At 51.8% G+C, this 23,661-nt stretch overlaps 1 protein-coding gene across 5 annotated transcripts in view; it reads right to left on the bottom strand.

Moving 5' to 3' along the window:
• GATA3 (GATA binding protein 3) overlaps window positions 1-9,301 on the bottom strand; it is a 29,845-nt gene extending 20,544 nt beyond the window's left edge. For 2 of the 5 annotated variants that reach the window (XM_054807345.1, XM_054807372.1), the window contains exon 1: window positions 9,186-9,301. The gene's annotated coding sequence lies outside the window, so the exon portion shown is untranslated. Of the gene's footprint in view, window positions 1-254; window positions 421-2,438; window positions 2,569-9,185 lie in introns of those variants that run through there. The other 3 variants (XM_054807337.1, XM_054807364.1, XM_054807355.1) reach the window with 2 other exon arrangements.
• Window positions 9,302-23,661: the final 14,360 nt, after the last annotated feature.

The following is a 23,661-nucleotide window of genomic DNA, read 5'->3' as shown; positions in this document are numbered from 1 at the left end:
GAACTTGTGCTATTCGCTGCTCTGCAGCCTAGAGCCACTTTGATTGCTCATTAATTATTATGCAACCGAGAAAGGGGGGAAGAGGGAAAAAAGAGAAGAGGGGGGGAAAAGTATCGGGGGGGGGAGTAAGGCGATGGAGAAGAGGGTGGGGGTGAAGGGAAAGAGCGAGGGGAAAAGGCGGGGGGGGGGGAGACAGAAAAAAAAAACAAAACAAACCAGAAAGAGAGAAGTTTCTAAAGAAATTCCGCACAAACCTTGGTAGAGAAGCAGTATGTGACCCAGGAGGGATGAAGCTGAAAGTGCTTGATCAGATCAGATTGTGCTCGCTCGCCCTATTTTTTTTCCCTATTTTTTTTTCCTCCCTCTCTCTTTTTTCTTTTTTTTTCTTTTCTTTTTTTTTTTTTTTTTTTACAGGGAAGGCATTCTTTCTGAAAGGAGCAGGATGGCGCCAGCCGGCTCAGTGCTTACAGACAGCTGTGGCGAGACGCAACTTAAGGAGGTTCCAGTGTCATAAGCCCGGGGGAGGCGGAGCCTGTCCCCGCCTCAGGAGGGGACCGGCGGGGCGCACCGGCCGCCTCCGCGCTGCCCCCGCCGCGCACCCGCGGGAACCCCCTTTTGCCAACTTCTTTTAACCCCCCCTCCTTTTTTTTTTTTTTTTAAATTTTCCCTTTTTAAGGGGGAAAATAACTTTTCCCGCTGGCCGGAAAACTCTACGAGTGGCCACTCCTGGAGGTCGTGCGTGAAACGCACCGGTTCGGTTCTCCTGCCGGCACCCCGGGAGATGCGAAGAGGGACCGGAGCCCCCCCAGGACCGAGGCCGGGCCGAGCCGGGGATGTGTCGGCAGGTGCAGGATCTCCGGGGGGCTGGCCACCTGAAATAAAGCTGCCTTTCCTCCTACACGGGCGGGTTTAGAGCTGCTCCATCGCGTAAAGGATTTAAATTATATTTTTCTTAAGGATACAAGCGCAGAGAAACGACCGCGTTTGGAAATAACGCGATTTTGGGGTGGTTTAGAGTGTGGGGGGGTTCCCTCCCAGGTCCACTGGACATCCCAGTGGGGCTCAAGTAGAGACGGGGAGGCTGCGCAGGGCTCAGGGCAGGGGGAGAGAGAGGGTGCCGGTCCCGGGTGGGGATGCGGGACGGGACCCCCGGGCGCCCCGGCCCCGGCCCCGCCGACCCCCCGCGGGCTCCGCGCCCGCAGCGCCGCCCGCCGCCCAGCAGCCAATGGGGGGCGAGCAGGAACTGGGGCGCCGGCCCCGGGAGGCGCTGATTGGCTGCCCGCCCGCGCCCCGCCGGCCGGCCCGGCCGCTGCGTTGAGCCAGGGCATCCCCTAGCGGCCCCGCCGGCACCTCTGCCCGGCACGGCACGGCACTGCCGGACACGGGCACGGCACGGCCCTGACCTCCCGGCCCGGGGCACCGGCCAGGGAACAACCCCGGGAATGGGGTCGGGTGAAAGGGAGAGGGGGAGAAGGGAGAAAGGGAGAGGAACAGAGAAAAGAGAGAAAAGGGAGAGAGGGAAGAGAGAAGAGAGAGGAAGAAAAAAGGAAGAGGGAGAGAGGGGAGAGGGAAAAGGGGAGAGAAAGAAAAAAAAAGACTTAGAGAGAAAGGAAAGACAGGCAGCAAGACAGAAAGACAGGGAAAATAAGAAAATGGAAAGAAAAATAAAAAGGAAAAAGAAAGGAAAGGAAAAGAAAGGAAAGGAAAAGAAAGGAAAGGAAAAGAAAGGAAAGGAAAAGAAAGGAAAGGAAAAGAAAGGAAAGGAAAAGAAAAGAAAAAAAGAAAAGAAAAGAGAAAAGAAAGGAAAAGAGAAAATTTAAAAAAGAAGAAATAGCGGGAAAAGGAAAAAAGAATACCAATTAAAAAATAACTAGAAAAAGTCACTTACAGGGTGCCTTTGGGTGCTGTCTCTCCGCACGCCGGCAAGAGAGCGTCTACCCGGGTGCGAGAGGAAGCGCCTCTCAGGAGTTTTTATACAGGGGGGTCTAATTAAAAACTGGGGCTCCGCAGCGGCGGCCGCGCTGCGCCGTTGCCCCCGCCGGGTGCCGCCGGGGCGGTCTCCGGTCGGCGGGGCCAGCGCCGTTCCCCGCGGCGGCTGCGCCGGGCTGGGCTCAACCTGCAGCCTGGAAATGCCTCCCCCGGCCTCTCTGCTCCTCGACGGACGGAGGAGTTGAGCCTCCAGACGGATGCTCCGGGTTCTTGCGCCCATTTTAAGCCCGGTGTTAAGCCCCCGGTGCGGCCCATCCGCCGTTGGGCGTGGGGACAGAGAAGCACCGCTGAGGTTTCATGCTTCTCGGTGGGAATGCGCATATATATGTTTATTTTATTTAATAACAATAATTAAAAGAAAAAAGTAGTCGGGCAGATATAGAAGCCGGGGAACCAGCCGTGCTTTGGGGTCAGTACAGCCGAGTCGGGGGATGGGGGGGGACACACACCTGGGAAACGTGCCGGGTTGGAAGCGCCGACGGGGCGGGGGGGGGGGGTACGGACAAGTCCGTATGGGGGTGGCAGGTCCGGTTCCCCCCAGGACTGACCGGGTGACCGGGAAAGGCTGCAGCGGGGCCGGGCTCGGCGCTGCCCCTCGCTGTCCAGCCTCGCCGACGCCGGCGGGACCGAGCGCCGAGCCCCGCCGCCCGGGGGGAGCCGGGCACCGCTCCCGGCAGCCCATTAGGAGGACGGGGAAAGGAGGGGGCTGTCGCAGGGGGGGCTGGGGGGGGGGTGGAGGATGCTCATGGCCCTCCCCGAGCTAGGGGTTTTAACTGTCTCCGGGAAAGCTCGTGTTTCCTCTCCCCCCCCTAACTAGACAGGAGCCGCTTTGCCTGCAGTTTTTGGGGGTTTTTTTTGCAGATTGCCCCCTCCTTTCCCGACCCCAGTTTTTGAGGTGCACTGGGAGGGAAAAGGGGGGGAGTCAGCGCGATCCCTTCTGATCCGCTTGCCAGGATGCCCCTCCGGCTCCCTCAGCAACGGGCGGCCCTACGGCGGTATGGGGGGGGGGCAGCTGGGTGACCCAGCACCGGGGGGGGGGGCGTCTCTTGCCCACCCCTCCTCCTTGGGGGGGTATTTCTTTGAGAGGAAGAGGACAGTAAAGAGGGGAACGTCGTTTGCGAAGCATTTGCAAGGAAGAGCACAAATTTTCCCACCCCCCCCCCCCCCGCCGCAAGCGTTTTATAGACGTGATGCCGAAGTGGCTCCCGGGAATTTATCCCTTTATCCCCGCTCCCCAAATTTCCCCAGACCCTGCGGGCGAGGGTGGTGTCCTGCACTTGCAAAAAGTCACTTTAAAAATAAATTTCTTTTAACATCTGGGTGAGGGGGTGTCTTTAGTGCCCAGCTGGGCTCTTTGGGCAGGTGAGCTGAGATTCCCAACACCCCCCCCCCCCGCAGTTACAGCCCTGGGACCTACAGCCATGGGATCACGGGAGGGGAATTTCCGTCTAGAGGTCACAAAATTGCTAAGCTATCGAGAAAACGTGCCTTTCCCCCTCTCCGGGGACAGGGGGAAACCGTTTTCCTTCAGCTGTTTGGAGGGCATGGAATGTTTAATGCAAAATAAAATCACTATGTTTAATGTAAAATAAAATGACTAAAGTAAAAAAAAATAAAATTAAACAATCAACAGCTACACCAAGTCTGATCAGTGGCGTGGGGGGAGAAATGGCAACAGCTCTGAGGGCCCCATCCTGTCCCGACGGGGCTGGGGGGGAGACAGGCGGTGGCACAGCGGGACCCTGCGTGCCGCCTCCCCCTCGCAGCCACAGCCCCCGTTTCGGGAGAAGGACACCCTCCTTCAAATCAAGTTTTCTCAGTCCTTCCCTGCATTTTCCCCCGGCCTCTATAACCACGATTTTACTATCCCCTTCCCAGCCGCAGGGAAACCATGGTGGGGAGGGCTAAAACACCCTCCTCAAAAAAAAAAAAAAAAAAAAAAAAGAAAGAAAAAGGAGGGAGGAAGAAAAAAAAAAAGACAGCAAACCCATCATCACACACACACACACCCCACCCCCCACCCCCCCCCGATTAATCTCTGATCCCCAGGGGTTTTGCGAGGAGCGCTGGCCTTGACCGTCCTTTTCCCAGGCTGTGGCTGCAGATCCATCACCTCGCCCCCCTCCCCGGCAGCCCCCAGCAGGGTTTCCAGTGACAGCTCGGCGTTAATAGGAGCCCATTGTTGGAGCAATTAGCCCCAAGCTCGCCACCAGCCGTCAGATAAGGCTCGGGGGCTCGGGGGTTAATTCTGGCGGGGGGGGGGGAAGCAAGGCTTCAGCATCCCTCCTAGCTAGGGGAGGGATGTCTGGGGGGGGGGGGGGGGGGGAGAAATGGGGCTAGCTCTGGCGTTAAAAGGTCAGAAGGAAACGCTTTTGACAAAAGTCACTGAAAGTCCCAAAAGGGGGGAAATTAAAAAAAAATCAACAACAACAACAAAACCCCAAATCTAAACTCGGGGAGATGGGGCTGTTAACCCAGCCTACCCCTCCCTTAAAAACAGGCGGTCAAAGGGCACTAAAGCTGCCCCCCGCCCTTTTTCCTCCAGGTCTTCCTATTACAATAGATATAGAGGAGATTTTCCTGGTGCCGGGACCCGGGGCCACCCGCTGCCTCCGTCCCCACCGGTGCCCACCGCTGAGACTGGCACCTCGGGGCGGGGACAGACAGAACACCCCCCCCAGCATCTCCCCCCTCTCCTTTAGCCCCCTTTTAGACGACAATTGACTGAAAGCGGATTAAGTTACGTTTGCCGGGCTGGGGTTTTTTTACAGGGTACCAGAATAGTACAGGTAAAGCTGTACAAACAGCCGGGAGCGACGGATCGGAGGGTTATGGAGAGGACACGGCCCAGGGCAGAGCTCCGAAGATTTTTTTTTTTTTTTCCCCCCCTGTATACAGCAACTTGCTCTCTTGCCGAGGCAGAGGGACCCGGGGTTGTGAGTGGCTTTGCCATGTCCCTGGCTGGGCCGGGGGAGGGAACCGCGCTCAGCCGTGCCCGCCGGCCGGGGCAGCCCCTCCCGGGATACGGAGCCTGCCAGCCCCCGGTGTGAAGATGGCTGGGCCCTGGTAACGCTGCTGAGATAATCTTGGGTTAAACAAAGGTGGAGAGAAGAGGGAATATTTTGGGGTTTTTTTGGGTTTGGGTTTTTTTTTTTCCCCTTCGTGAATCAGGCAGGAATTACGATCTGTTCCCCCAACGCCACACACCCCCCCTCTTTATCAGTAAAACAATAATCAGCATCCCTCCGGCTAGGGGCTGGCAAAATAATAATAATAATAATAATAATAATAATAATAATAATAGTCCAAAAGAAAGAGAGACGGAGACATTAGACTGACATTTGTGCCTCTCCCCTTTCTCATCCCGTGCGAACCTTCCCCTCCGCTTCGAAACCAGCCACATGGGTGGTTTTTCTTTTTTTACTTTTTTTTTTTATATATATATACACATATATATTTCCGTTCTCTTCTAATAGTTCTTTTATCTCCTCTTCGCGAAGATCGGGAGGAAACATAAACACACGCACACAAAGAAGTGACGAGCCATGCAAATTCAGAGAGAGAACAAATCAATGTCTGATTACATCGGGTCCAATTTTTTTCTCCCTTCGTGCACCACCACCCCCGCCAGACACACACAATTTTTTTCAGCGCAAATGATGCTATTTGGTGGAGGGGGGTAAGAGAGGGGGAAAACCCTGCTTTGCCGAAGAAAAGAAATTCGAAGAATTAAAACTGGGAGGAGAGAAACTAGGACTTTTATTTTCCCTCCTCCCCCCACCCCCCCCACCCCCCCTTTGAAGCTGAGAGGAGGGCGACTGCCCCGGGACACTGCATGAGTAAAAAAAAAAAAAAAAAAAAAAAAAGTCTGAGAAAGATCAAAAACCGGCTCCGCAAGTCCCAGAGGCGACCTCTCCCCCCAACACATTCCCCAAACTACGCGGCAGAGACGCGGAGAAGAGCCGGGCAAAGCGGAGAAGGGGGAGGTGGGGAGCCGTGTCACCCCTGCGGGTGCCCCGTCCTGCTCCGGGATGGGAGGCAGAGTCCAGCTCCCTTCCCTCCCTCCTTCCTTCCCTCCTTCCTTCTTTCCTTCCCTCCTTCCTCCGCAGCACAGCCCCGGTTTCAAGCTCAACCCGGTAAGTCCCTCTTCTTCCTTCCCCCTCCCCGTTCCTTTTCTCAAACAGAAAAGGGGTGGCTTGAAAAAGGCTTCTCCTGCTCCCCCCCCCCTTTTTTTTTTCCCCTTTATTTTTTTTGTTCTTTTCCCCCTTTCTTTCCCCCTCTCCAAACTGCACGGAGAGGCTCTCCGACCCGCCGCACGGATCCCCGCCGCGGCACCGGGCATCGCTCCCGCCCGCACGGCGCTGGGGTAGGGGCGGTCGGGCAGCGCTCCGGAAAGGCTTCTACTCGATCAATTGAAAAAAAAAAAAAAAAAAAAAAAAAGAGAGAGAGAAGAAAAACTAGAAATCCGCCTGAACAGCTACTCCAAGTTAAGATGAGGTTAAGGAAATGCGCATTAACTGAAAAAAACCCCAACAACCCCAAACCAAAAAAACCCAGAAAATGAAGGGTTGGTGGTGTCGTTTTATTTCGTGTTTCTCGGCTTTGCTTTATCGCCCAGGACCATTTTGAGCGATAGATTTTAAGGCGGATTGAAGTGAAGGGAAAGCATCTTGCAGGCTTGAAGCCCCAGCCGCGCCGTTTTCCTCGCACCCCACGGAGAAGGTGAAGCTGCCGTCGGGTTTAATGACTTTTTTTTCCCCTTTTTCCTTTTCAAAAGCAGAAATTACCCTGGGACTTAGATAAAGCAGAAACAACAAATCGCCAGGCGGTTGGCGTAAGAAGACGCGGCAGAATTAACACCAGTTCCTTGGCGAGGCGAAGGGGCATATCCCGACCTCCCGGGATTAAAAACGGAGCGATTTGCTCCGGGAAGCGTCCGGCTGCCGCTAGTTTCGAGCTGTCCCTGCACCCCCCAGCCCCCCCAAAATAAACCTCCCGTGTCCACAGACACCCCACCCCGGGTGTAACCCGGCACGACAAGGCCACCTCGCACAGTGGCACACCCCACTTTGTAAATGAGGGGCTCATATTTAACGTCCCAGGCTTCCAAATTCAGATAGTATCGGGGGTGTTGGGGGGGGAAAGCAAAATCTGCACTATTTCTTTTCAGTCTACGGGGGGACTATCTCACCCCAAATTCCCCTGAGGTGCCCATATAGGCACCCCTAAGATGCTGTCGTCGTCCCCATCACCCCTAAGATGCTGCCCGCATCCCGGGGGGGTGAGCGAACCCCCAGCTGGGTACCTCCCGCGGCGCATCCCGCTCTCTACCTGCCCCTGCGGGGAAGCACCTCCTCGTCTTATTTCCCCCCTTGAAATTTAAACACCCCCCTCGGCAATGTAGAAAAGGAAAAAAAAAAAAAAAAAGCCAAAACCAAAAACCAAACCAAACCAAAACAAAAAACCCAAAACCATCCCCGGGGAGAAAGAAGCGCTTTGCCCCAGCCGGGAGCAAAGTGCCGGGGGGGGGGAAGAACTTCCCTCTCCCCCTCTTCCTTCCCGACAGCCTATTTCTCCTTTTCCACCATCACCAGCCTGCCGAGACCCTCTCTGTCCCCCTGCCTGCCTCGGTGGCCGGGGATGCCAGTCCCGGTGTGTCCGGGGAGAGGGGACGGGGGGTCTGGCCGGCCGGGGCAGCCCCCGCTGTGGCCGCTGTCCTCGGCGCCGCTGACCCCGGCTCCCCTGTTCCGTACCTGCGCCCCATAAATAATGGAGAAAACAAGCAGGGCCGGTGGTTATTAATTATCCGGTTGCATTAAAATCCTTCACCCAGATCCCGCTGCCCGTGAACGTAAGAGGAGCTGGGATGGATGGATGGATGGATGGATGGATGGATAGACAGACAGGTAGATAGATGGATAGATATATGGATAGATAGATAGATAGATAGTAGATAGATAGATTTTTTTTGCCCTTTCTGTTTTGAAGACGCTCAATGACAGCTAACGCTCATTTCTGGACAGCCCGAGCCATATCCTGGCTCCCTCCTGAAATACCCTCCTCCCAGTCTGGAGGGAGGAAAAAAATGACTACAAAGAGGGGAAGGAGGTGAGAGACCTAAATCCAGGGGTGTCGGGAGAGAGGGGAAACTCTGCTCTCGTCCTTCGGGCACCGAGTCCTGCCGGAGCCCAGGACGGCCCTGCCCGGCCCGTGGATCTCCCCGGGCGCTGCGGGCAGTGCTGCCCGGCGGGGCCGGGAGCCGGGAGCCGCGGGGAAGATGCGGGGTCCATCTCCCTCCTCATCTCAGCCTGCCTTAACGGCACATCTCTCCTCCGCGGCTGAGGTAGCTGTGGTTTGGATTTACACGATATAAAAAAGGAGGAATATCTGCGGAAAGAGGCGAAAGATCGCCCTAATTAGATCCTATTAGAAGCAGAGTATGCTTGTTATAATCATATACTATATATATTTTAACATAAGATATAGAATGCTAAATGTGTAGTATATATTATGCACTATACAGCACAGATCGACCTAACATAATCGAATCAATATCGGTAAGTATTATACGTGGGAACAGTACAGAAACGCAGACGTCCCGCTGCTCACAGCCGCGCTAGCAGACATCGGCACACGGACATCGCTCTATACAGAAATATAAGTGATACGCGTATGTGGATCTGTATATACAAAGGTATATGCACATAGGTACGAAGCCAGGCACGGAAAGGCCCCGATCCCGCATACACAGATATATCCCTTTGCCGTCCTGAGATTGGTATTTCACATCCGAATATGACAGTGCCGTGTCCCATCTCCCAGCCGCGACCATCCCCACCTCACTCCTTTGCCCCTAACACCCAGGGGTAAAACCGCTTTTTCTCACCCGCTTCCCAAATTTCGGCTCCCTCACGGGCCGGGGAAGGGGGGGGGAAGGGGGGGGTGCCTTTCCCCAAGGTCACCGGGAAAACCCAACTCCCCCTCAAACACACACCCGAAGCAATAAGGGGGGGTGGGGGTGTCGGGTTGAATTTCAAGCCGGCGGCTGCTGCCCTTTGAGCAGAGATCCCCATCCTAATTCCCTCCACGTGGAGAAGGAGTAAAAGGAGGCGAAGAAATTTAAAAAAAAAAAGGAAAAGAAAAAAGGAGAAGGGTGACGAGACATACAAGACACACAAATCGGAGTATTCACTGACCTGGGCAGATGCTTTTTGTTTTGTCCCGCTCCGCTGGAGCTCTCAGGGCAGGAGTGCGGGAGGAGCGGAGCCGCGGCGGCGGCTGCTGGCATGTCGCAAGCTCCCACCGAGGGGGAAAACCTGGGGGAGCCGCATCCTCCAAACGCCCACCCTTGCCCTCCTCCTCCTCCTCCTCCGGGCTGGGCTGAAGATCAGAGCTCTTCCGGGTTGGGAAAGGGCAGAGAAAGAGTGAGAGAAATATGATGGGCCATTTCTTTACACACCCATCCCGGGAATCACATGGGGCGGGGAGGCGGGGGGGGAAGACACACACACGACAGGGGCAGGGCCGGGGGGGGGACGCGCCAGGTATTGGGGCTTGCAGAGGTGTGAGCGTGATGTAACCCGTCCCGGGAGCAACTGTCACTGCCGTGAGCCTACAGCGCTTGGGAAGAGGGAGAGAGACAGAGAGAAAAAAAAATAATTAAGCGTATGATCACAGAAATAACACCGGGGCTCGCTCCGCTTGCATCGAAAGCTTTCGAAGAAAAGCGGTGACATTAGCTACCAGGGACTGTTTCTTCTCCTCTGTCCCCCCTCCTCCTCGGGAGAGACTTTTATTGACCCTGTTTTCCTTTATTTTATTTATTTTTAGTTATTATTAATTTTTATTTTTCTTTCCAATATGTGTCTCTGTAAGGCTCCGGGATCTGGACAGTAAAATATATATATATATATATATATATATATATAAAAACAACACACGCATCCCCTGGCACTCCGAGAGCGGGGGGGACTGTCCCCCTGTATCTGTGCTCCCCCCCCCCCCCGCCTTCGGGATGAGGAAAGCTCCCGGCCGCGGCAGGGAGACACCGACCTTGGGGGCCGGTCCCAGCCGGGGAGTCTGTCTGTCTCCCCGCTGTCTGTCCTCCCTGAGCTGGACGGGCTTGAACCCAGGGCCGATCTCCGTGCGGAGCGAATGGGAGGGCTGGGGGGGGGGAGCTGCAGCCCCCTGTCCGCTCCCCGTTCCCCCCTCCTTGTGAAGACTTGGGGGATTTCGAGGGCTGGGGTGGGAGGGGGGAAGATAAAAGTCCCCCTCGATCTGCTGTGGGGCCGGAAGAGAAGACTGGGAGCCGGGCCGTGGCCATGCCGCAGGCTCCGGGGCATGCCCCAAATCTTGCACCGATGAGAAGGAGATGGAGGGACCGGGGGTGGGGGACAGACTGATTTTCCACATTTAACCCCCCACTCGTGCCAGTGCCCAAAACCTAGTGTGGCAGCCCAGCGTGCACACACTCCACCCACCCCACTCCCCCGATCCACCGCCAGATTTGCTCGCAAGAAAACTTCCCTCGGGTTTGGGGATGCTGGTTTTTACTGTTAAGGGTGGCTGCTTATTTTTGCAAAGCCCCCCCACAGGGCGGGGGGGTCCTGCCAGCAAAGCCAGACAAGACACGGAGGACCAGCCTGGGGAAGGCTTTGCCATGAAAAACGTGTTCCGGAGCGGCCACGCTGTTCTACCGGGGAGGGGAACCCCTTCCCGGGATGGGAGAAGAAGTGAGGAGGGGGAAAAAGTGAGGAGGGGTGGGGAAAAACACCCCCCGCTATTTAGCATCAAACCCTACATCCACTACTGACGCGAAATGCTCCTACGGGAATGAACCAGAAATGCTTTATTCCCAGGGCTAAACAAGGTGCGTGCAGCAGTCCTCAGGCCCCATGAGTGGGACACCCACTCGTGCTCTGTGTGTGTGTGTGTGAATGCAGACCCGCCCTCCCCGCCCCGTCTCCGCGGTACCCGGCGGAGATCCCGCGCATCCCGGCGGCGCTGGGTCTCGGCGCGACTGGCGCTTCAGAAACGGGGGCGAAAATTGATCACTTAGGGAAAAAAATATATATACTCCTACTCCTGGAGGGATATTGGGGTTTTTTTTTCTGCTGACGTTGGGAGTTCGCTATCTCCGCTTCTAGAGTGACTCTTTGTAAGGTGAAAGGTAACGTGATCGCCTCCCAATTCTATCTTTAGAAAACACATTCAATTAAGGTAATAACTTAAAGCTCATTAGAGCTGTGAAGGGAGCCTTCCCGCCGCGAAACACGGATGGAAACAGCTCGGGCACCCCAACAACGGGGGGGGAGGCGGGTTGAGCCCATCTCTCCTCACCGAGAAATGTGGCTTTTGCTAGGGAAAGGCTTCCAAAATTGGTATTTTAAAGCCACGAGGCTTGAGTGGTTTGCACTGAGCCGAGTGGAGGAACAGAGGCTAAATCCTTGCAGGAAAAAAAAAAAAATACAGCTAAAATCAGTAGGTGTGTGTGTTCCCCATCACCGGGTAGGGAAATTCCCTGGGAAATCTTCTGCTCGCTACGATTTCTGCTCCCCCAAAATAGTGCTACGGGAGGGAGGCGAGATCAGCGTGGAAGGCGATGTTGCCGGATCCCTCCAAGACTGCCCAGGGAAAAAAAAAAAAAAAAAAAACGGAGGGGGAGGGAGCTGGATCTGGGATGTCTGAGCACACCGTGGAAGTGGGGGCGAGGTGGGGAAACGAAAAATCAAGGATCCTCCTGCAAAAACCGCTTGGGAAGCCCGTGGAGATGGAGTCCCTGCGCTATTGTCTCTATTCCCCTGGATGGGGCTTGCTGGCGGGGGGGAAGAGGGAATTTGGGCAGAGGCGCAGGCGCATCCACACTCACGCTCATCCTCCCCCCCTCCCCACCGCATTCACCCCTCACAGTGAAGTTCATTTCCAGCTATGATGACTGGTGATTCAAAGGTTAAACATAACTAATGAGGCTTTAAATGGCACCCGGGGTTTATCATAAATATCACAGACCTTCCTTGATGCCTGCAGTTTAGGTCCGAATATACATTAAAAGCAATAGTCAGGTAGCCAGAGGTCATTTAAATAAATACATACATGCATACATATCTCGTGTGTATATACATGTGGAATATATATGGTCTATATATATATATGAAATCTATGTACAAAGTATATACGGAAAAATACATATAGAAGAATACATAAATGAAATAAAAAATTCCTTGTGTTTTCCAACTCACTAGGGGAGCCTGTGATTCTCCAGCTGCGTGTGGCTAATCCCACCTCTTGCTCTCCTCCTGGCACACATTTAGACGCGTATACATCGAAATAAATACCTACACACACACACATACACACACAATCGATTTCGGCTCCGCCTGAACCAAGATTTGCAGTCGGACCCTCCATAAATATAATCCATACGTTATTGTTAGTGATAACCGCTCCGCTGGTTGCAGAAAGGAGGTTAAGGATGTTTTATTCGCTATAATTAAACTGCCTTGTCTGCTCTGGAGAGAAAACCCACCCTTCTCTGCTCCCACCCCGCAGCAAAGTTGTCAATAATCAATAATTTCCCCCTCCCCGGCTATGAAAACTCAGTCTGAGATCGGTTATTTTTTAATATCATCGTTGCAATCTTCCTTTCCAAGGAGGGGGGGGGAGAAAGCACCCCTCCTCTTGATCTCCCCAAATCAGCCTGTTTGGCATTGATCCTGTGCTTTGTGTGCGCAGAGTATATTCGCTTTAAAACGATTTCCATTAAACGCAGCCTCCTACATTGGTAGGATCGACCTAATGACTTTGTGTGAACGGTGGGGAGGGAGAGCGGGGCTGGGGGGAAACCTCGGAAATTAAAATAGTCCCCCCCACCCCCCCACCCCTCCGCCCACATCTTCCATTCACCGAAATCAGAGACTTGGAAATAAAGTCAAAACCAGACCCCCAACAAATAGCCCCACTTGCAAATTCCTATCCATTAAAGCCAAGGTGCAAAATATATTTATAAAAATATATAAAGCACGTGGAAGTGGAGAATTTTAATTAAATCTTACTGCGGCTCTAACAACATCGAAGTGATATTTCATTCGGAGCCCGCCTCTTGCTTGTGTTTTATAGCGTTTTCTTGCCTCTGACTTTATTTAAAATATTAGACGAGGTACAGAATTATAAATGACTCTTTCCTTATCTGTGCTGCTCACATATCCAGGATCAGAGGAGCTGATTAAGAAAGAAGTCAGAGGCAACGTTGGATTCATAATGATTCGGAATAATGAATCCTTATCTCTGCTTTCCAGATTATCACCCTTTCAGCTCCCAATGTTTTGTTACATGGGATAATTTATTGCATCTAATACATCACAATGAATCTGATGGCGGAAAGCGATGGGCAACGTTGGGGGAAAAAAAAAAAAAGAGGGTCCTTATTTTAGTTTAGTTTTATCCTGGGGGCAGCGAAACTGATTTTTCTTTTTTTAGATTTTTTTTTTTAAATTGGGAAAATATAAGGTAAATCTGATAATAATAATAAAGAAGTTGCGGGGGGATGTGTGTGAGGCGCTTTAATTAGTGTGTCACTTTCAGACTGAAATTAAGAAAATCGACCGGAGCTTCTCCTCTCGGTGGCTGCGAGATCCTAATTTTACATGATTTATTTTTTATTTAAGGGGGAGATAATGCATCATAAACATTGAATAAAGCACGGAGCCGGGTTAAGATAAAACACAATTTGCATCTCTCTTTCCCCCCCTTTTTTTTTTTAAAGCGAGCGCTGCCAATAATGTTCAATATTCTCCCCGCCCCGTTGCTAAATAAATACATGCATAGCAAAAAATCGATAAGATTTCTGCTAGGAGTCTGTCCCCTCTTTCCCGGTGTCTCTGGCTCTTTTTTTTTTTTTTTTTTTTTTTTTAAGGCATTTCTCATAAACTGGAGAAACTCCGCGGGTTGCTTTGTATGCAAATGAACGTTGCTCTGTGTTTCTGGCTGAAAAAATGAAAAGTGGGGGGCGGGGGGCAATTCACCTGAAATTATTGATATTCCTGTGCCTGAGGAGGGGAAGATCTGCTGATATTTTGCTGGATTTGAATGTATTCGTTTGAATTCTTGAAGGGAAGAAGCAGCCGGTGTCTGCCTCCTCACCTGCGCAGGGAAAAGATGCATTTCAAACATTTTCTGCGGCAAATAACCCCCTTTATTCCCCTCTAAGGGATGGATCGGGGGGGGGGAGAATTCCCATAGCAATAACAACTCAGTCCAAAAGTTCATCACGACTGAACCACCGCGTGGGTCAAATCCGATAACGGCTCAACCCACTCCCCCAAAACCCCGCCGAGGGGCTGGGGGATGCTCCTGACCCGCGTTAGAGCATCCCCGCCTCTTAATTTCTTGGACAGCACCGGAGAGAAAATGGTGCCTAAAATCCTCTTCGTGGTCAATTTGCTCTATGTCTCTCTTTTTTTTTTTTTTCCCTTTTAATTTTTTTTCCCCTTTGTGTACAAGCACTCCTGACGCTAAAATTTCTGGGGACAGGTGCTGGCAGCCCTGTTCTGCCTTGGTTTAAGTTTCCCTGGCTCCCTCTCATCCCTTCTTGGCTCTCACGGCACGGGGACGGTGTTTAATCATTAACCAGGTCTAGCACGGTCCTTTTTTCCAGGAAGCGGGAGACGCTTCTAAAATGAGGTTGAAAAATAACTTGTTTTTCCCCTTTGCCTAAAGGGGAAGGCTCCCACCTGGGGTCTTGAATGGGGTGGACCTTCCCTGCCCACTCGTGTGCGTGTTACAAATACACGTCTCCCTGCTATAGGTTCATCATTTTATATGCGATGTTTCACAAATCCCATTCAAACGGTAATCTCTGCTTGCCTACTCTTCCTCCACCGTATATTCCGTGCAATATTTGTCAAGGAATTTCAAGTATCAATTATAACCGCAATTTTTGATCCCCCCAATTTGAAGTGTAGATGATTTGATAGGAATATACATATATATAATACCGGTTCTCCCTCAGATGAATTTATTGGACCACGTCCCACCCTCAGCTGAACATTCAATATTCCAGCATTATCTCCGCACTTAAACTCGCTTTCTCCATTTCTGTGCCAAGATAAATTTGCATAATATTTGCAGTTGTAATTAGCTGATGAACATCTCCCAGCCTTCCCCTTTGTTTTCCGTGCGTTTGGTCTTCAATTGATGCCACTTTTGATCTTTAATATTACTGTATCCCGATAGAGTATTTTATATCTTATCTGCAGCGCACGAAAGTCGCACAGAAAGGGAGCAAGGAAAAAAAAAAAACCAACAACAACAACAGCAAAAACAACTGGGGAGAAAGGAGAGGGAGGAAAAGGCACTGAACGAAGCTGAACTAATCAGAGTTTCGAAAGGTTGCTTCAGATGCCTGAATCCGCAGTTACGGGGCAAATGCGATAAATGTTGAAATTAGAGCCATTTAAAATAATATAGGGCTTGATCAGGTGAGGTACCGCCAGCATCTCTGCATCACCCGAGATGGGCGCCGGGGGCTCCGGCGGCGGAGCCGGGGCTGGGGACACGGGGTGCCGGGGGCGGGCAGCGTGTCGTGTCCCCCCCCCCCCCGCCTCCGGGCTTGGGGACCTCGGGGGGAGGCGTCCCGCGGACTCTTAGGGACTTGAGCGCCAAAGTTGGGTTACTTGGGTCTTAATTATTTTTTTTTTTTGGGGGGGGGGGACACGACAAGATGCTTTTCTTCACCCGACAATTGCATCAGGAGCAGCCCGTGGCTGCCTGGTACCCCCTAGCCACCATCCCCCCGGAGCATCTCGAGTGAGCGGCCCCCCCTCGCCCCCCCTCCCCCCCCCCAGGGTCACCTCCGCTCGCGGAGTCGGGAGTAAAGGATGTTATCACGTCGGGAGGGTTATTAAACCGCTAATGAATGAGTGTCTGTGAGACTCTGGACGGGCTGGAGAGACTGCGGGAGGGGGGCCGGGGGGGAGAGGAGGCAGAAAGGCTCGATCTTCATGCCAATCTCTGGAACAAATAGCTAACATTTAACGTTTACACCCTGCTTGGCGACGAACTGGCGCTCCACGGACCCCTGATCCAGGCTAAAATGTCCAGAAAGCCTTTGGAGAGAACAAGTTCCTAGCTATCAGGTTCTTCTGATCTCTCTCCTCCTTTCATAGGGCTTTGGTTTCAGGCTGGACTTGTCCAATGTCTGCTTTACCGCTGCGCGCTCCTAAATGAGTGTCAAGGAGGCGAATATCAAATAGCAGAGAGGTCAAGGCGATTTGGTTAACCGTTGGCTGGGCTGATGGCTTTAAACTTGTGTGGGAGGCTGGGGACGTGGAGGGGGGGGAGGGAAGGAAAGGGAGGAAGGAATGGCAGTGGAGGGGAAATAAACCTGAGAGAAAGGAAAGCAAGGAGGAGGGAAGGAAGAGAATGGGGAGGGGGGAGAAATGCGGTGCTTGGAGAGCCCCAAAAAGCCAGGGCCAAGGGTTTTGTGGTGGCGGAGGTCTATGGAAAGCCTTGGTGGAGGTTTATTGGTGGCCCTGACTGGGCTGAGGGTGTCCCTGTCTGTCGTGGGGTGGGGGGTGTCTGGGAGCATTTGAGCAATGCATGTATTTTGATGGCATCTGCATTTGGGCTTGTGCGCGCTTGATCCCGAGTGTTTTATACGGGAGGCTGCAGGGTGCAGGTGGGTGCACCCCAGATGAGCAGGTACAGCCGTAGAGATTTGAAGACGTGGGGGTATTTTGTAGCGCGTGGGTGGAGGGGCTGCACGGTGTTTGCGTGCAGGGGAAAATCCAAAGATGCACCCTGGAAGGTGCGTTTGTGCAAAGGGTGCGTGAGGGCAGGGCTGGTCGGGAGAGCCGAGTACCTGGGTGGGGATTCGTGGTCCTGGGGGTGACGCAGGGCATGTGTGTTTTGGCACGAGGGCTGTAAGGGAAGTTAGGGAGATGCCATATGTGTTTGTGCGTTTGGAGGAGAGAGGGATGTATGGACGTGTTTGCCTGTGGTGATGCGGGGATGGCGGGATGGGGGCAGGTGAAGAGGCTGTGCACATACGGAACATATAGGGATGGCTGTAAAGCAACGAACTGTGCCTGTAGCAGAAGCGCGAGATGTGAATCAGCTGTGGGTGTAGGATGACCTGTACACGGGGGTGCAGGGTGCAGGACCACGGGTGTGAGAGGTCCACACTGTACTGGTGAGTGGGACGTGCTGGGCAATGAGCACTGGGAAAACCACGGGCAGTGGAGGGCTGGGTAATCCAGCCATGCTTTCGGGGGGCAAATCCCCTTCCCAAGTGCTCTTGCACTTCCCAGCTTGGGGGTGGGCTGGGCAGCTCAGCAGGCAGCAAAGATGCCAAAGAGAAATTTTACTTTCCCTGTAATAATCATCTACTTAAAAAAAATAAATAAAAAAGAGAGAGAGAATTTCCTGCAAGAGAAAGTTTTCTATTACTGAAGTGGCCAATGAACAGAACAAATACTCGAGGCCTTTTCCAGCCACACTCCTCAGCTACAAAGCCGCGCAAGCCCTCCCTTCCCAGCAATCACATTTTGCTCCTCACATTAGCAGAAAACTCACTCTGGTCCCAGGTAATGTAAAGCTCGTCAGCTGAATCAAGGCAAACAATCGCCATAGGAAATGTGTGCACAGCTACACACGGCTGAGCAGCGCCGGGGGTTGTAACTACCAGAGAGTTTGCAATAGCTAAAACCAAGAGGGAGTTAATCGTGGGTTTAGTTCCCATGCCCTTGACCTAGAAGTTGCAGGGCCCAGGAGTGCGACGCTGATGGAAGACATCCAGGTGAAGCCACGGAGCCGCTCAGCCTAAAGCTATAGTCTCCATATTGCCCTGGCTTTTGCATTTTGAGCGTGGTATAAGGGAACCGGTTCCTGCCGCTCTCCCTTTTGGAGGTGCATGAGGGACTTCAGGGGATTCAACCCCTGGGCTGTCCTGCAGGAATGAGGGATGCCATCAGGGACGCTTTAACGAAGCCTGGTGAGGATGGGAGAAAGGGCGAGCAAATTTCAGGATCAGATATGCATTTTGGATTACTTTAATTTTTTTTTTTTAGCCCAGCGAGCACGGGGCCGCGCATCGTATGGGCATTGCAAAGGCGCGTCCCTATGGAGAGATGCCTCGTGCATATGTTTGGACACGAACATATAGGTAGCGTGTGCGCAGGGGGTTCTTGTGCATGTGCACGCCAGTGCTTGCAGACATCTTGTGCTATATAAATACATATATTCCATACGAGGCTCAGAGCTATATGTCTCTCCATCATGCCTGCATACATCCACATACATACACCCACTAAGATTGCGTTTCCGGAGACATTCTCAAATAGAGCAGTGTAATTTCTCCGCTGATTTTGATTGACATGCTGTCCCTGGGATCATGTGTTAATCCCTTCTTCACTCAAGCCTTTTCATAACTCATTTCTCTCTGCTAGATGGAGACTCTGATGGTTACCGAGGCAACGATGATAGCACTAAGCCATTTCCCTCTCTGCACGGAGACCATTATTCCGCATGCATAGGCCATTTGCAACAAAGGTCGCCACAAAGTCATCCACAACACAGCACACGTTTATTAAACTTTTATTCTTTTTTTTTTTCCCTCCCCCTAACAGAGAAACTAGCCGGCACGTGTGCAATCTCTCCTCTTTTTTCTTTTTTTTTTTTTTTTTGGAGATCTTTGTAATATAGGTAATAATAACTGTAGCAGATATTATTGTACCCAAACTATATATCACACAGATCAGGGGCTTAGAGTTCCTGGTCCAGAAAGATCATGCTTAGATGGCGAGGTTTTGCACCAATGACTCCTATTTGTCTTTTGTTCTCCTATCAAATAGTAACTTTAATAGCAGTTGGAGGAAAAAACCAGCCGACAGCAACGATACGAGAGCGGTGTGAGGTGAATATCTGAATGTAAAACCCACATGGAGATTCGTCCTGCAAAACCAAGCACTTCCCAAACACGAGTAACTAAATAACCATCGGCAGCGACCACCCCCTCGCCGAGGTGATTTTCTTTTTAAGTCCAGTTTCTACCTGGCTCCTTACCTGGGCTTCCTGGCTCTGGGTATAAGCTGTAGAGGGTCCTTCTTGTGGGGTTAGGAGCTGGTTTAAGGGTGTTAAAAGCCATCTCCGGCTGTAAGAGGACAACGGGTTAATGTGCTGCCGGAAACTGTCCCCGCTAACCTGAGGTGCTCCCTCCCCACCAGCAAGGCTTTGCCCATATGGGGCCGCGCTGGTGGATTTTATTTCAGCCCTGTCTTTCGTTTCTGGAGACCGAATGCGATGTGCCACTTTGGGCTGGCTTTTAGCGAGCAGCCCTTTCCCACCGGGAACGGCACGGATAAATGCTCAAATGTGTTTTGGTGGATTCGTGAATTTAGCACTGATGCCAACCCCAACAAATGCCCACATTCAGTATCTGCTGGCCACCAGCCCCTCTCGGTGCCTGGGATCACGAGTCCTTGGCCTGAAGATATTTATCACCTCTTTCTGGCTTTCTTTTAAAGCAGCTAAACATCTCTGGACGTCTAAATTTCTAACCATGTCAGGACAGAGACCCCCACTCTGGTGTGATGGGTCTTGCAGCTGCCGTGCCTGGTGGCAGCGGGGATGGGCGAGCGTTGGGCGGCTGCTTGGACAGTCCTGTGGCATCAGGTCTGCTGTGGATGTGAAAGAGGAGGAGAAGATGGCCCACGGTGATAAGCTCCCAGGAAATTTCTATGGTGCCTCCTACTCTTCTCTGTCCAGACAGCTCCAGCGCTGCTAAGGGATCTTATCTCTCCATATTGCTGCACCTCTCTGGCCTCCCTCCTACAGTGTCCAGCTCAGCCTGGTGCAAAACACACTCCTAATTGCACCGGCCTGGCCCAAAGCTCTGATCCCATCTGCCCTCTCCGACTCCCATCACTGGCTTCACTGGTTTTATCACCTATTTTGTTTAAATTTTTAATGCCGCCTCTTCAAAGCCAGGCAGAGGTCAGCCCAGCCCCAGGTCCTCCACTGTTTCTCCATTTATTACTAGTTTAGAAATTAAAAAAAAAACCAACCCCCCCCAAAAAAAAAATCCAAATGAAACCACAAAACCCAAAAAGCAAAAAACCAAAACTTTAAACATTCACCTTCTTCTCTTGGATACATGGAGCCACTGAAATGACTGGGAAGTCCACAAGTGCAACTTCTGCAAGTGCATGAAGGCCTGGGCTTGGAGATCCACCTAGAGGAAAACATCTCCCAAGAGCAAACCATCACTTGGAGACAGGCGCAGTGGTTTCCAAACCAGGCCATGTGCTTGTTTACAAAGCTTCTGTTTTGCAAGATATTGAAATAATTGGAGACGAACAGAAGTTGGGGTTAATCCTCCCATTCTGCCATTTATCTGAAGAATCACTTTCCCACTACGATGCAACCATTGTGGAGGAGGGTGAAACACCATCGGTCCAGCTGACACATGGGACTGTGGTTTATGGTGTGAGGTGAAGTGGCTCCTCTGCTGAGGTGGTGATTTAGCAGAGATGTTTGAAGAAAGCAGCTGTCCTGGCTCCTCGGTGGTTGGTGTCCAAGACCCGCCATGCCCACCCCTTTGAGCTGATGGTGAGCAAGAGCGAAGCTTGCTCTGCTAGTGTGACATTACAGTGGGGGGACCCGAGAGGGACTGATCCCGCAGACAAGGTCTTGCAGGATGCACTGTCTCGCATCACTTTTCACTATATTCCCAAACCACATCCAGTCTTTCTGAATAAAAGCCCATTTCCCTTTTCACCATCCCCTGCACCATCCAGTGCCCTGGCTGCTCTTGCACTGCTCCTTCCATGGAAAGTCTCTAGCCTGCTTGGCTTGATATTAAAAAAAAAAAAGGTGGAAAAAATATATTTATCATGATTTCTGCTCATAACGAGCTCTCCCAGCTCACACAGGGATGCTCGAGGCTGGGAAACGCACAGGGATATTTGCTTGTGATGCAGCCCTTGGATGGTGCTGGGACTTTTGAGCGAAGCGTGGCAGGTATTTCTGAGCCCCCTGCGCTAATTGATGGGCTCTCTATATATCATGCCAGATAAAGGGCTCTTGTGCAGTAAATGCTGATGTTTAGAACATCCTGATAGTGTTTTGTTAACAAGAAGATAACGGGAGAGCAAGATACGTTTGTTTAGCTGCCTATAGATAAACCCAATAGGGTCTTTGTTAAGTTTTCATGACTGATGGCAGGTACTAAATGCGATAAATAATACCCCAGGTCCTGATTGGAGCTACTGTAGCACAAATTATAACCCACAGCACTGACCTGTGAGGGGGGATGGAGGGGTTGAAGGCTGCAGGAGTGAAGATCTGGGATGTTTTTTGGGGTGGTGACCCCTCGTTTCTGAACTGACGATCTGCTAAGGCTTTTCCAACGCTCCTGCAAAGTGGTACACACCAGAAAAACAAGGGATGAAAAGGATGTGGGCAACAAGGTGTTTGTGGCAGCAGAGAGGCAGAGATGCTGCAAAAATTCATGGGAAGAGGGTGCCAGTGGACAGCCCCAGTCTAAAACCAGGAGCGAGCTTTTCTCCAGGGCTCTTCACCAGCTCATCCAGGACGAGATGCCCCAAGAGTCTTTGAAAATAGAAGGTGAGCAAGGTTGTGTCACAAAATCTTGTCCAGCAGATCCCGAGCATCCTTCTCCCCTCCCTGCTCCAGGAGGACGCTGAGTCAAGGCAGTGTCCGCCTCCCTCCCAGGTTCGCCTTCATCAGGGTGCTTATTAGCGTTTCTCCCCAAACAACCTGCTAATTGCAAGGTGGGTCGCTGTCAGCCCTCTTACAAAAGGAGGAATTGTTATATGTGGTTGCCCTGGCCGTGAGTCATGGGAGGAGAAGAGGGGCCATGAGGTTTGCCCACGGTGCTCCTGGGTGATGTCCCAAGGGTGTCCCCACAGATGTGCCAGCCTGCGAGGCCGAGGCTCGTGTTAAGCCCGTGACAAATTACCAGCAGGGGGAGAGTTGCTCGGCAGAGGCTCTCCAAAGCCTACGGTTGCAAAACCTGTCAAGGTTTAGAAGTCAGGCCATGAAACAACTCAGCTCCTCTCAGATGTTGAAAGGGATTATAATTACACTATCTTCAGCACCATCTTCCCTGAGAAGTTGGGAATTTGTTCCTATTTTTTGTTGGTTTTTTCTCCTCATGTCTTTTAGGAGAGGAAACTGCAGGAGCTGTGCCGGGGAGATGCTAAAAGCCTCCATGACCCTCAGGTCAATGCCTTCCTGATGTGTCCTGCCGAGCAAGGAGATGAGGAGGGCTCCAAGCTTGGCTCCCTGGCTGAAAACCTCTGGATTGCTGGGAGTCTCGGCTCCTTTTCTGATGGAAGTGAAACCAGAAAGCAGCCGTGGCATGTCCAAGTCAGCGCTGACTTTGTGCGAGAGCCTGCTGCCCAACCCAACATCAAATTTTGGCTCCTGAGGAACTTGGAACAAGTAGCTCAGAGTCCCAGTTTCCACCTAAAAAAGGTGCCACTGAGAGATGAAATGGGTACTTCAGGGGGTTGTGCACTTTGATTTTTGTTTTTCTACCCCAGCTGCTCACATGTGTATTTATTTGCTGGGGTTTTTTAATACTCTTAAGGACATGCAAAAGGCTGGAGAATAAAGCACCAGGGCTGGTTTGTGTAGTGTCCCAAATTATTTATGTTAATACCTGGACAGGCCCCACTCCTTGCCCAGGGAGATACCAAGAGCTCCTGATTTCTTCTGCTCCCACTTTGTGTGCATCTCTCCCGTCCAGCGCCAGGGCTGTGCCAACCCTCCAGCCCACTGGGCAAAGCTCACTCCTGCTGTGACAGCAACAGTGATGTCATGTTCACGCAGCACCTTGCCTCCCGGCGGGTCCTCGTGAGCACCGCACACGGGTGCTCCGGCTCGAAGGGCAAGCGGTGCTGATGCCATGCTGCTCCGGTTGAGCAATCCAGCTCACAGGATGCTGGAAACAATGCTGGGGGAAGGAAATGGGGCGTTAAGCAAATTTTGAAGGTTTTTTTACCTTCTTTGGTTTTTCTGATCACAGATATCAACAGAAAGAATATACTCGTTCCCATCCTCTGACCAGCTCCCTTTCTGCAAGGGCACCTGTAGGATTTGGCTGTAGATAAACCTACTCCCGGCATATATGCTCTAAATCCAGATTAATTTCCAGCTATTGATTCTCCCCCAGCAGAAATATTGCAAGAGGAGGGAGACTTTGTACCTGAGGCTGGACTATACACATTTAAACACTCAAAGCTTGAAAATGTATGGATGGGGTAGAAGCTCTGCCCCATACCTGGTCAGGAAGATCCTGAATTTCTATTTCGCAACCATCTGCGATGCGGGATTCACGCTGTGCTCCCGAGCGAGCGCTTGGCCCCAGCATCAGAGCCAACCAAGAGCGATGGAGAGATGTAAATGAAAAACTAGTGGGTCTTCCTGAGAAAACTTGGAACAGGCATCCAAAAAATGAATGTGTTTTCTTCTAATTAGGAGTGTTCGTTATATCTCATGGTGATCTACAAAACAAGCCACATGCCAGTTATTGTTGGTACAAGCACAACAATTCTGACTGTGGGAAAAAAATACTTCCAGGCATGTAGGACACAAAACGTACTAAAGGCATTTTAATGACACTTTAATTAATCTCTAGGCATAGGTTAAACA

Source organism: Grus americana, chromosome 1, assembly GCF_028858705.1.
Source record: "Grus americana isolate bGruAme1 chromosome 1, bGruAme1.mat, whole genome shotgun sequence".
Taxonomy (NCBI): Eukaryota; Metazoa; Chordata; class Aves; order Gruiformes; family Gruidae; genus Grus; species Grus americana.
This window is presented reverse-complemented; position numbering and strand designations above follow the sequence as displayed.